The sequence below is a fragment of the Taudactylus pleione genome, unplaced genomic scaffold (genome assembly GCF_031769625.1).
Source record: "Taudactylus pleione unplaced genomic scaffold, aTauple2 ptg000117l, whole genome shotgun sequence".
In the NCBI taxonomy this organism is placed as follows: Eukaryota; Metazoa; Chordata; class Amphibia; order Anura; family Myobatrachidae; genus Taudactylus; species Taudactylus pleione.
Genome location: NW_028284519.1, coordinates 14,771,979 through 14,780,563, shown reverse-complemented (window position 1 = coordinate 14,780,563; position 8,585 = coordinate 14,771,979). Strand labels below are relative to the sequence as shown.

The following is an 8,585-nucleotide window of genomic DNA, read 5'->3' as shown; positions in this document are numbered from 1 at the left end:
TGACTTGTTTTTTGGGTATTTTTTTTGATCAAATTTTGCCAAAAGTTGACCAAGTAAGTCCTCGTTAGTATAGTGGTGAGTATCCATGCCTGTCACGTGGGAGACCGGGGTTCAATTCCCCAACGGGGAGTTTTGAACTTTTAATCTCTTTTTTTGCATGCTGTTTCACGTTGTTTCATTGAGATAACAAAAATGCCTTATCAAAATTGAATCACGGGTTTATGTCAACTTGAAAAAAAGCTTGCATGTAAGCTTCATGGCCAGTGCTACAAGTACAATTTGTGAGGTCCCCATGACCTGGCTTTAGGTATATTTATCAAAGTAATAAATAGTTATTCAATACACTGCTTGGTTAGAGCAGGAGAATAGACTTTAGAGTGCTATGCATTGCAAGTGTAAAATTATGTTGGCAATATTACTGACTTTTCTTTTTCCAAATAATAGGTTCAATATTTCTTTAGGGTTTTAAATTAGCTTGAAAAAATGTAGCATATAATCTCTTTGGCCAATGACATACACATTTCGATAGCTAACCATGACATGTTTTTTGGGTATATTTTTTGATCAAATTTTGCCAAAAATTGACCAAATAAGTCCTCGTTAGTATAGTGGTGAGTATCCCCGCCTGTCACGCAGGAGACCGGGGTTCAATTCCCCGACGGGGAGTTTTGAACTTTTAATCTCTTTTCTGTGTGCTGTTTCACGTTGTTTCATTGAGATAACAAAAATGCCTTATCCAAATTGATTCCAGCTTTTATGTCAACTTGAAAAAAATCTTGCATGTAAGTTTCATGGCCAGTGCTACAAGTACAGTTTGCGAGGTCCCCATGACCTGGCTTTAGGTATATTTATCAAAGTAATAAATAGTGATTCAATACACTGCATAGTTAGAGCAGGAGAATAGACTTTAGAGTGCTATGCATTGCAAGAGTAAAATTATGTTGTCAAAATTACTGACTTTTCATTTGCCAAATAATAGGTTCAATATTTCTTTAGGGTTTTAAATTAGCTTGAAAAAATGTAGCATATAATCTCTTTGGCCAATGACATACACAATTCGATAGCTAACCATGACATGTTTTTTGGGTATATTTTTTGATCATATTTTGCCAAAAATTGACCAAGTAAGTCCTCGTTAGTATAGTGTGAAGTATGCCCGCCTGACCTGCGGGAGACCGGGGTTTGATTTCTCGACTGGGAGTTTTGAACTTTCATTCTCTTTTTTTGCATGCTGTTTCACTTTGTTTCATTGAGATAACAAAAATGCCTTATCTAAATTGAATCCAGGGATTATGTCAACTTGAAAAAAATCTTGCATGTAAGCTTCATGGCCAGTGCTACAAGTAGAATTTACGAGGTCCCCATGACCTGGTTTTGTGTATATTTATCAAAGTAATAAATAGTGATTCAATACACTGCTTGGTTAGAGCAGGAGAAAAGACTTTAGAGTGCTATGCATTGCAAGAGTAAAATTATGTTGTCAATATTACAGACTTTTCATTTGCCAAATAATAGGTAAAATATTTATTTAGGGTTTTAAATTAGCTTGAAAAAATGTAGCATATAATCTCTTTGGCCAATGACATACACATTTCGATAGCTAACCATGACTTGTTTTTTGGGTATATTTTTTGATCAAATTTTGCCAAAAACTGTCCATGTAAGTCCTCATTAGTATAGTGGTGAGTATCCACGCCTGTCACGTGGGAGACCGGGGTTCAATTCCCCGACTGGGAGTTTTGAACTTTTAATCTCTTTTATGTGTGCTGTTTCACGTTGTTTCATTGAGATAACAAAAATGCCTTATCCAAATTGAATCCAGGGTTTATGTCAACTTGAAAAAAATCTTGCATGTAAGTTTCATGGCCAGTGCTACAAGTACAGTTTGCGAGGTCCCCATGACCTGGCTTTAGGTATATTTATCAAAGTAATAAATAGTTATTCAATACACTGCTTGGTTAGAGCAGGAGAATAGACTTTAGAGTGCTATGCATTGCAAGAGTTAAATTATGTTGTCAAAATTACTGACTTTTCATTTGCCAAATAATAGGTTCAATATTTCTTTAGGGTTTTAAATTAGCTTGAAAAAATGTAGCATATAATCTCTTTGGCCAATGACATACACATTTCGATAGCTAACCATGACATGTTTTTTGGGTATATTTTTTGATCATATTTTGCCAAAAATTGACCAAGTAAGTCCTCGTTAGTATAGTGTAAAGTATCCCCGCCTGACCTGCGGGAGACCGGGGTTTGATTTCTCGACTGGGAGTTTTGAACTTTCAATCTCTTTTTTTGCATGCTGTTTCACTTTGTTTCATTGAGATAACAAAAATGCCTTATCTAAATTGAATCCAGGGTTTATGTCAACTTGAAAAAATCTTGCATGTAAGCTTCATGGCCAGTGCTACAAGTACAATTTGTGAGGTCACCATGACCTGGTTTTGGGTATATTTATCAAAGTAATAAATAGTGATTCAATACACTGCTTGGTTAGAGCAGGAGAAAAGACTTTAGAGTGCTATGCATTGCAAGAGTAAAATTATGTTGTCAATATTACTGACTTTTCATTTGCCAAATAATAGGTTAAATATTTCTTTAGGGTTTTAAATTAGCTTGAAAAAATGTAGCATATAATCTCTTTGGCCAATGACATACAAATTTCGATAGCTAACCATGACATGTTTTTTGGGTATATTTTTTGATCATATTTTGCCAAAAATTGACCAAGTAAGTTCTCGTTAGTATAGTGTGAAGTATCCCCGCCTGACCTGCGGGAGACCGGGGTTTGATTTCTCGACTGGGAGTTTTGAACTTTCAATCTCTTTTTTTGCATGCTGTTTCACTTTGTTTCATTGAGATAACAAAAATGCCTTATCTAAATTGAATCCAGGGTTTATGTCAACTTGAAAAAATCTTGCATGTAAGCTTCATGGCCAGTGCTACAAGTACAATTTGTGAGGTCACCATGACCTGGTTTTGGATATATTTATCAAAGTAATAAATAGTGATTCAATACACTGCTTGGTTAGAGCAGGAGAAAAGACTTTAGAGTGCTATGCATTGCAAGAGTAAAATTATGTTGTCAAAATTACTGACTTTTCATTTGCCAAATAATAGGTTAAATATTTCTTTAGGGTTTTAAATTAGCTTGAAAAAATGTAGCATATAATCTCTTTGGCCAATGGCATACACATTTCGATAGCTAACCATGACTTGTTTTTTGGGTATATTTTTTGATCAAATTTTGCCAAAAGTTGACCAAGTAAGTCCTCGTTAGTATAGTGGTGAGTATCCATGCCTGTCACGTGGGAGACCGGGGTTCAATTCCCCAACGGGGAGTTTTGAACTTTTAATCTCTTTTTTTGCATGCTGTTTCACGTTGTTTCATTGAGATAACAAAAATGCCTTATCAAAATTGAATCACGGGTTTATGTCAACTTGAAAAAAAGCTTGCATGTAAGCTTCATGGCCAGTGCTACAAGTGCAGTTTGTGAGGTCCCCATGACCTGGCTTTAGGTATATTTATCAAAGTAATAAATAGTTATTCAATACACTGCTTGGTTAGAGCAGGAGAATAGACTTTAGAGTGCTATGCATTGCAAGAGTAAAATTATGTTGTCAAAATTACTGACTTTTCATTTGCCAAATAATAGGTTCAATATTTCTTTAGGGTTTTAAATTAGCTTGAAAAAATGTAGCATATAATCTCTTTGGCCAATGACATACACATTTTGATAGCTAGCCATGACATGTTTTTTGGGTATATTTTTTGATCAAATTTTGCCAAAAATTGACCAAGTAAGTCCTCGTTAGAATAGTGTGAAGTATGCCCGCCTGACCTGCGGGAGACCGGGGTTTGATTTCTCGACTGGGAGTTTTGAACTTTCAATCTCTTTTTTTGCATGCTGTTTCACTTTGTTTCATTGAGATAACAAAAATGCCTTATCTAAATTGAATCCAGGGATTATGTCAACTTGAAAAAAATCTTGCATGTAAGCTTCATGGCCAGTGCTACAAGTAGAATTTACGAGGTCCCCATGACCTGGTTTTGTGTATATTTATCAAAGTAATAAATAGTGATTCAATACACTGCTTGGTTAGAGCAGGAGAAAAGACTTTAGAGTGCTATGCATTGCAAGAGTAAAATTATGTTGTCAAAATTACTGACTTTTCATTTGCCAAATAATAGGTTAAATATTTCTTTAGGGTTTTAAATTAGCTTGAAAAAATGTAGCATATAATCTCTTTGGCCAATGGCATACACATTTCGATAGCTAACCATGACTTGTTTTTTGGGTATATTTTTTGATCAAATTTTGCCAAAAGTTGACCAAGTAAGTCCTCGTTAGTATAGTGGTGAGTATCCATGCCTGTCACGTGGGAGACCGGGGTTCAATTCCCCAACGGGGAGTTTTGAACTTTTAATCTCTTTTTTTGCATGCTGTTTCACGTTGTTTCATTGAGATAACAAAAATGCCTTATCAAAATTGAATCACGGGTTTATGTCAACTTGAAAAAAAGCTTGCATGTAAGCTTCATGGCCAGTGCTACAAGTACAGTTTGTGAGGTCCCCATGACCTGGCTTTAGGTATATTTATCAAAGTAATAAATAGTTATTCAATACACTGCTTGGTTAGAGCAGGAGAATAGACTTTAGAGTGCTATGCATTGCAAGAGTAAAATTATGTTGTCAATATTACTGACTTTTCATTTGCCAAATAATAGGTTAAATATTTCTTTAGGGTTTTAAATTAGCTTGAAAAAATGTAGCATATAATCTCTTTGGCCAGTGACATACACATTTCGATAGCTAACCATGACATGTTTTTTGGGTATATTTTTTGATCATATTTTGCCAAAAATTGACCAAGTAAGTCCTCGTTAGAATAGTGTGAAGTATGCCCGCCTGACCTGCGGGAGACCGGGTTTGATTTCTCGACTGGGAGTTTTGAACTTTCAATCTCTTTTTTTGCATGCTGTTTCACTTTGTTTCATTGAGATAACAAAAATGCCTTATCTAAATTGAATCCAGGGATTATGTCAACTTGAAAAAAATCTTGCATGTAAGCTTCATGGCCAGTGATACAAGTAGAATTTACGAGGTCCCCATGACCTGGTTTTGGGTATATTTATCAAAGTAATAAATAGTGATTCAATACACTGCTTGGTTAGAGCAGGAGAAAAGACTTTAGAGTGCTATGCATTGCAAGAGTAAAATTATGTTGTCAATATTACTGACTTTTCATTTGCCAAATAATAGGTTAAATATTTATTTAGGGTTTTAAATTAGCTTGAAAAAATTTAGCATATAATCTCTTTGGCCAATGACATACACATTTCGATAGCTAACCATGACTTGTTTTTTGGGTATATTTTTTGATCAAATTTTGCCAAAAATTGTCCATGTAAGTCCTCATTAGTATAGTGGTGAGTATCCATGCCTGTCACGTGGGAGACCGGGGTTCAATTCCCCGACTGGGAGTTTTGAACTTTTAATCTCTTTTATGTGTGCTGTTTCACGTTGTTTCATTGAGATAACAAAAATGCCTTATCCAAATTGAATCCAGGGTTTATGTCAACTTGAAAAAAATCTTGCATGTAAGTTTCATGGCCAGTGCTACAAGTACAGTTTGCGAGGTCCCCATGACCTGGCTTTAGGTATATTTATCAAAGTAATAAATAGTGATTCAATACACTGCTTGGCTAGAGCAGGAGAAAAGACTTTAGAGTGCTATGCATTGCAAGAGTAAAATTATGTTGTCAATATTACTGACTTTTCATTTGCCAAATAATAGGTTAAATATTTCTTTAGGGTTTTAAATTAGCTTGAAAAAATGTAGCATATAATCTCTTTGGCCAATGACATACAAATTTCGATAGCTAACCATGACATGTTTTTTGGGTATATTTTTTGATCATATTTTGCCAAAAATTGACCAAGTAAGTCCTCGTTAGTATAGTGTGAAGTATCCCCGCCTGACCTGCGGGAGACCGGGGTTTGATTTCTCGACTGGGAGTTTTGAACTTTCAATCTCTTTTTTTGCATGCTGTTTCACTTTGTTTCATTGAGATAACAAAAATGCCTTATCTAAATTGAATCCAGGGTTTATGTCAACTTGAAAAAAATCTTGCATGTAAGCTTCATGGCCAGTGCTACAAGTACAATTTGTGAGGTCACCATGACCTGGTTTTGGATATATTTATCAAAGTAATAAATAGTGATTCAATACACTGCTTGGTTAGAGCAGGAGAAAAGACTTTAGAGTGCTATGCATTGCAAGAGTAAAATTATGTTGTCAAAATTACTGACTTTTCATTTGCCAAATAATAGGTTAAATATTTCTTTAGGGTTTTAAATTAGCTTGAAAAAATGTAGCATATAATCTCTTTGGCCAATGGCATACACATTTCGATAGCTAACCATGACTTGTTTTTTGGGTATATTTTTTGATCAAATTTTGCCAAAAGTTGACCAAGTAAGTCCTCGTTAGTATAGTGGTGAGTATCCATGCCTGTCACGTGGGAGACCGGGGTTCAATTCCCCAACGGGGAGTTTTGAACTTTTAATCTCTTTTTTTGCATGCTGTTTCACGTTGTTTCATTGAGATAACAAAAATGCCTTATCAAAATTGAATCACGGGTTTATGTCAACTTGAAAAAAAGCTTGCATGTAAGCTTCATGGCCAGTGCTACAAGTACAGTTTGTGAGGTCCCCATGACCTGGCTTTAGGTATATTTATCAAAGTAATAAATAGTTATTCAATACACTGCTTGGTTAGAGCAGGAGAATAGACTTTAGAGTGCTATGCATTGCAAGAGTAAAATTATGTTGTCAAAATTACTGACTTTTCATTTGCCAAATAATAGGTTCAATATTTCTTTAGGGTTTTAAATTAGCTTGAAAAAATGTAGCATATAATCTCTTTGGCCAATGACATACACATTTCGATAGCTAACCATGACATGTTTTTTGGGTATATTTTTTGATCATATTTTGCCAAAAATTGACCAAGTAAGTCCTCGTTAGAATAGTGTGAAGTATGCCCGCCTGAACTGCGGGAGACCGGGTTTGATTTCTCGACTGGGAGTTTTGAACTTTCAATCTCTTTTTTTGCATGCTGTTTCACTTTGTTTCATTGAGATAACAAAAATGCCTTATCTAAATTGAATCCAGGGATTATGTCAACTTGAAAAAAATCTTGCATGTAAGCTTCATGGCCAGTGCTACAAGTAGAATTTACGAGGTCCCCATGACCTGGTTTTGGGTATATTTATCAAAGTAATAAATAGTGATTCAATACACTGCTTGGTTAGAGCAGGAGAAAAGACTTTAGAGTGCTATGCATTGCAAGGGTAAAATTATGTTGGCAATATTACTGACTTTTCTTTTTCCAAATAATAGGTTAAATATTTCTTTAGGGTTTTAAATTAGCTTGAAAAAATGTAGCATATAATCTCTTTGGCCAATGACATACACATTTCGATAGCTAACCATGACATGTTTTTTGGGTATATTTTTTGATCAAATTTTGCCAAAAATTGACCAAATAAGTCCTCGTTAGTATAGTGGTGAGTATCCCCGCCTGTCACGCAGGAGACCGGGGTTCAATTCCCCGACGGGGAGTTTTGAACTTTTAATCTCTTTTCTGTGTGCTGTTTCACGTTGTTTCATTGAGATAACAAAAATGCCTTATCCAAATTGATTCCAGCTTTTATGTCAACTTGAAAAAAATCTTGCATGTAAGTTTCATGGCCAGTGCTACAAGTACAGTTTGCGAGGTCCCCATGACCTGGCTTTAGGTATATTTATCAAAGTAATAAATAGTGATTCAATACACTGCATAGTTAGAGCAGGAGAATAGACTTTAGAGTGCTATGCATTGCAAGAGTAAAATTATGTTGTCAAAATTACTGACTTTTCATTTGCCAAATAATAGGTTCAATATTTCTTTAGGGTTTTAAATTAGCTTGAAAAAATGTACCATATAATCTCTTTGACCAATGACATACACATTTCGATAGCTAACCATGACATGTTTTTTGGGTATATTTTTTGATCATATTTTGCCAAAAATTGACCAAGTAAGTCCTCGTTAGTATAGTGTGAAGTATGCCCGCCTGACCTGCGGGAGACCGGGGTTTGATTTCTCGACTGGGAGTTTTGAACTTTCATTCTCTTTTTTTGCATGCTGTTTCACTTTGTTTCATTGAGATAACAAAAATGCCTTATCTAAATTGAATCCAGGGATTATGTCAACTTGAAAAAAATCTTGCATGTAAGCTTCATGGCCAGTGCTACAAGTAGAATTTACGAGGTCCCCATGACCTTGTTTTGTGTATATTTATCAAAGTAATAAATAGTGATTCAATACACTGCTTGGTTAGAGCAGGAGAAAAGACTTTAGAGTGCTATGCATTGCAAGAGTAAAATTATGTTGTCAATATTACTGACTTTTCATTTGCCAAATAATAGGTAAAATATTTATTTAGGGTTTTAAATTAGCTTGAAAAAATGTAGCATATAATCTCTTTGGCCAATGACATACACATTTCGATAGCTAACCATGACTTGTTTTTTGGGT

The 8,585-nt window shown here is 35.0% G+C and overlaps 2 non-coding genes across 2 annotated transcripts; both read left to right on the top strand.

Moving 5' to 3' along the window:
• Positions 1-594: 594 nt before the first annotated feature.
• TRNAD-GUC (transfer RNA aspartic acid (anticodon GUC)) lies at positions 595-666 on the top strand. The gene has a single exon. It is a non-coding gene; the product is annotated as a tRNA-Asp (tRNA).
• A 6,889-nt stretch (positions 667-7,555) lies between these two features.
• On the top strand, positions 7,556-7,627 carry TRNAD-GUC (transfer RNA aspartic acid (anticodon GUC)). The gene has a single exon. It is a non-coding gene; the product is annotated as a tRNA-Asp (tRNA).
• Positions 7,628-8,585: the final 958 nt, after the last annotated feature.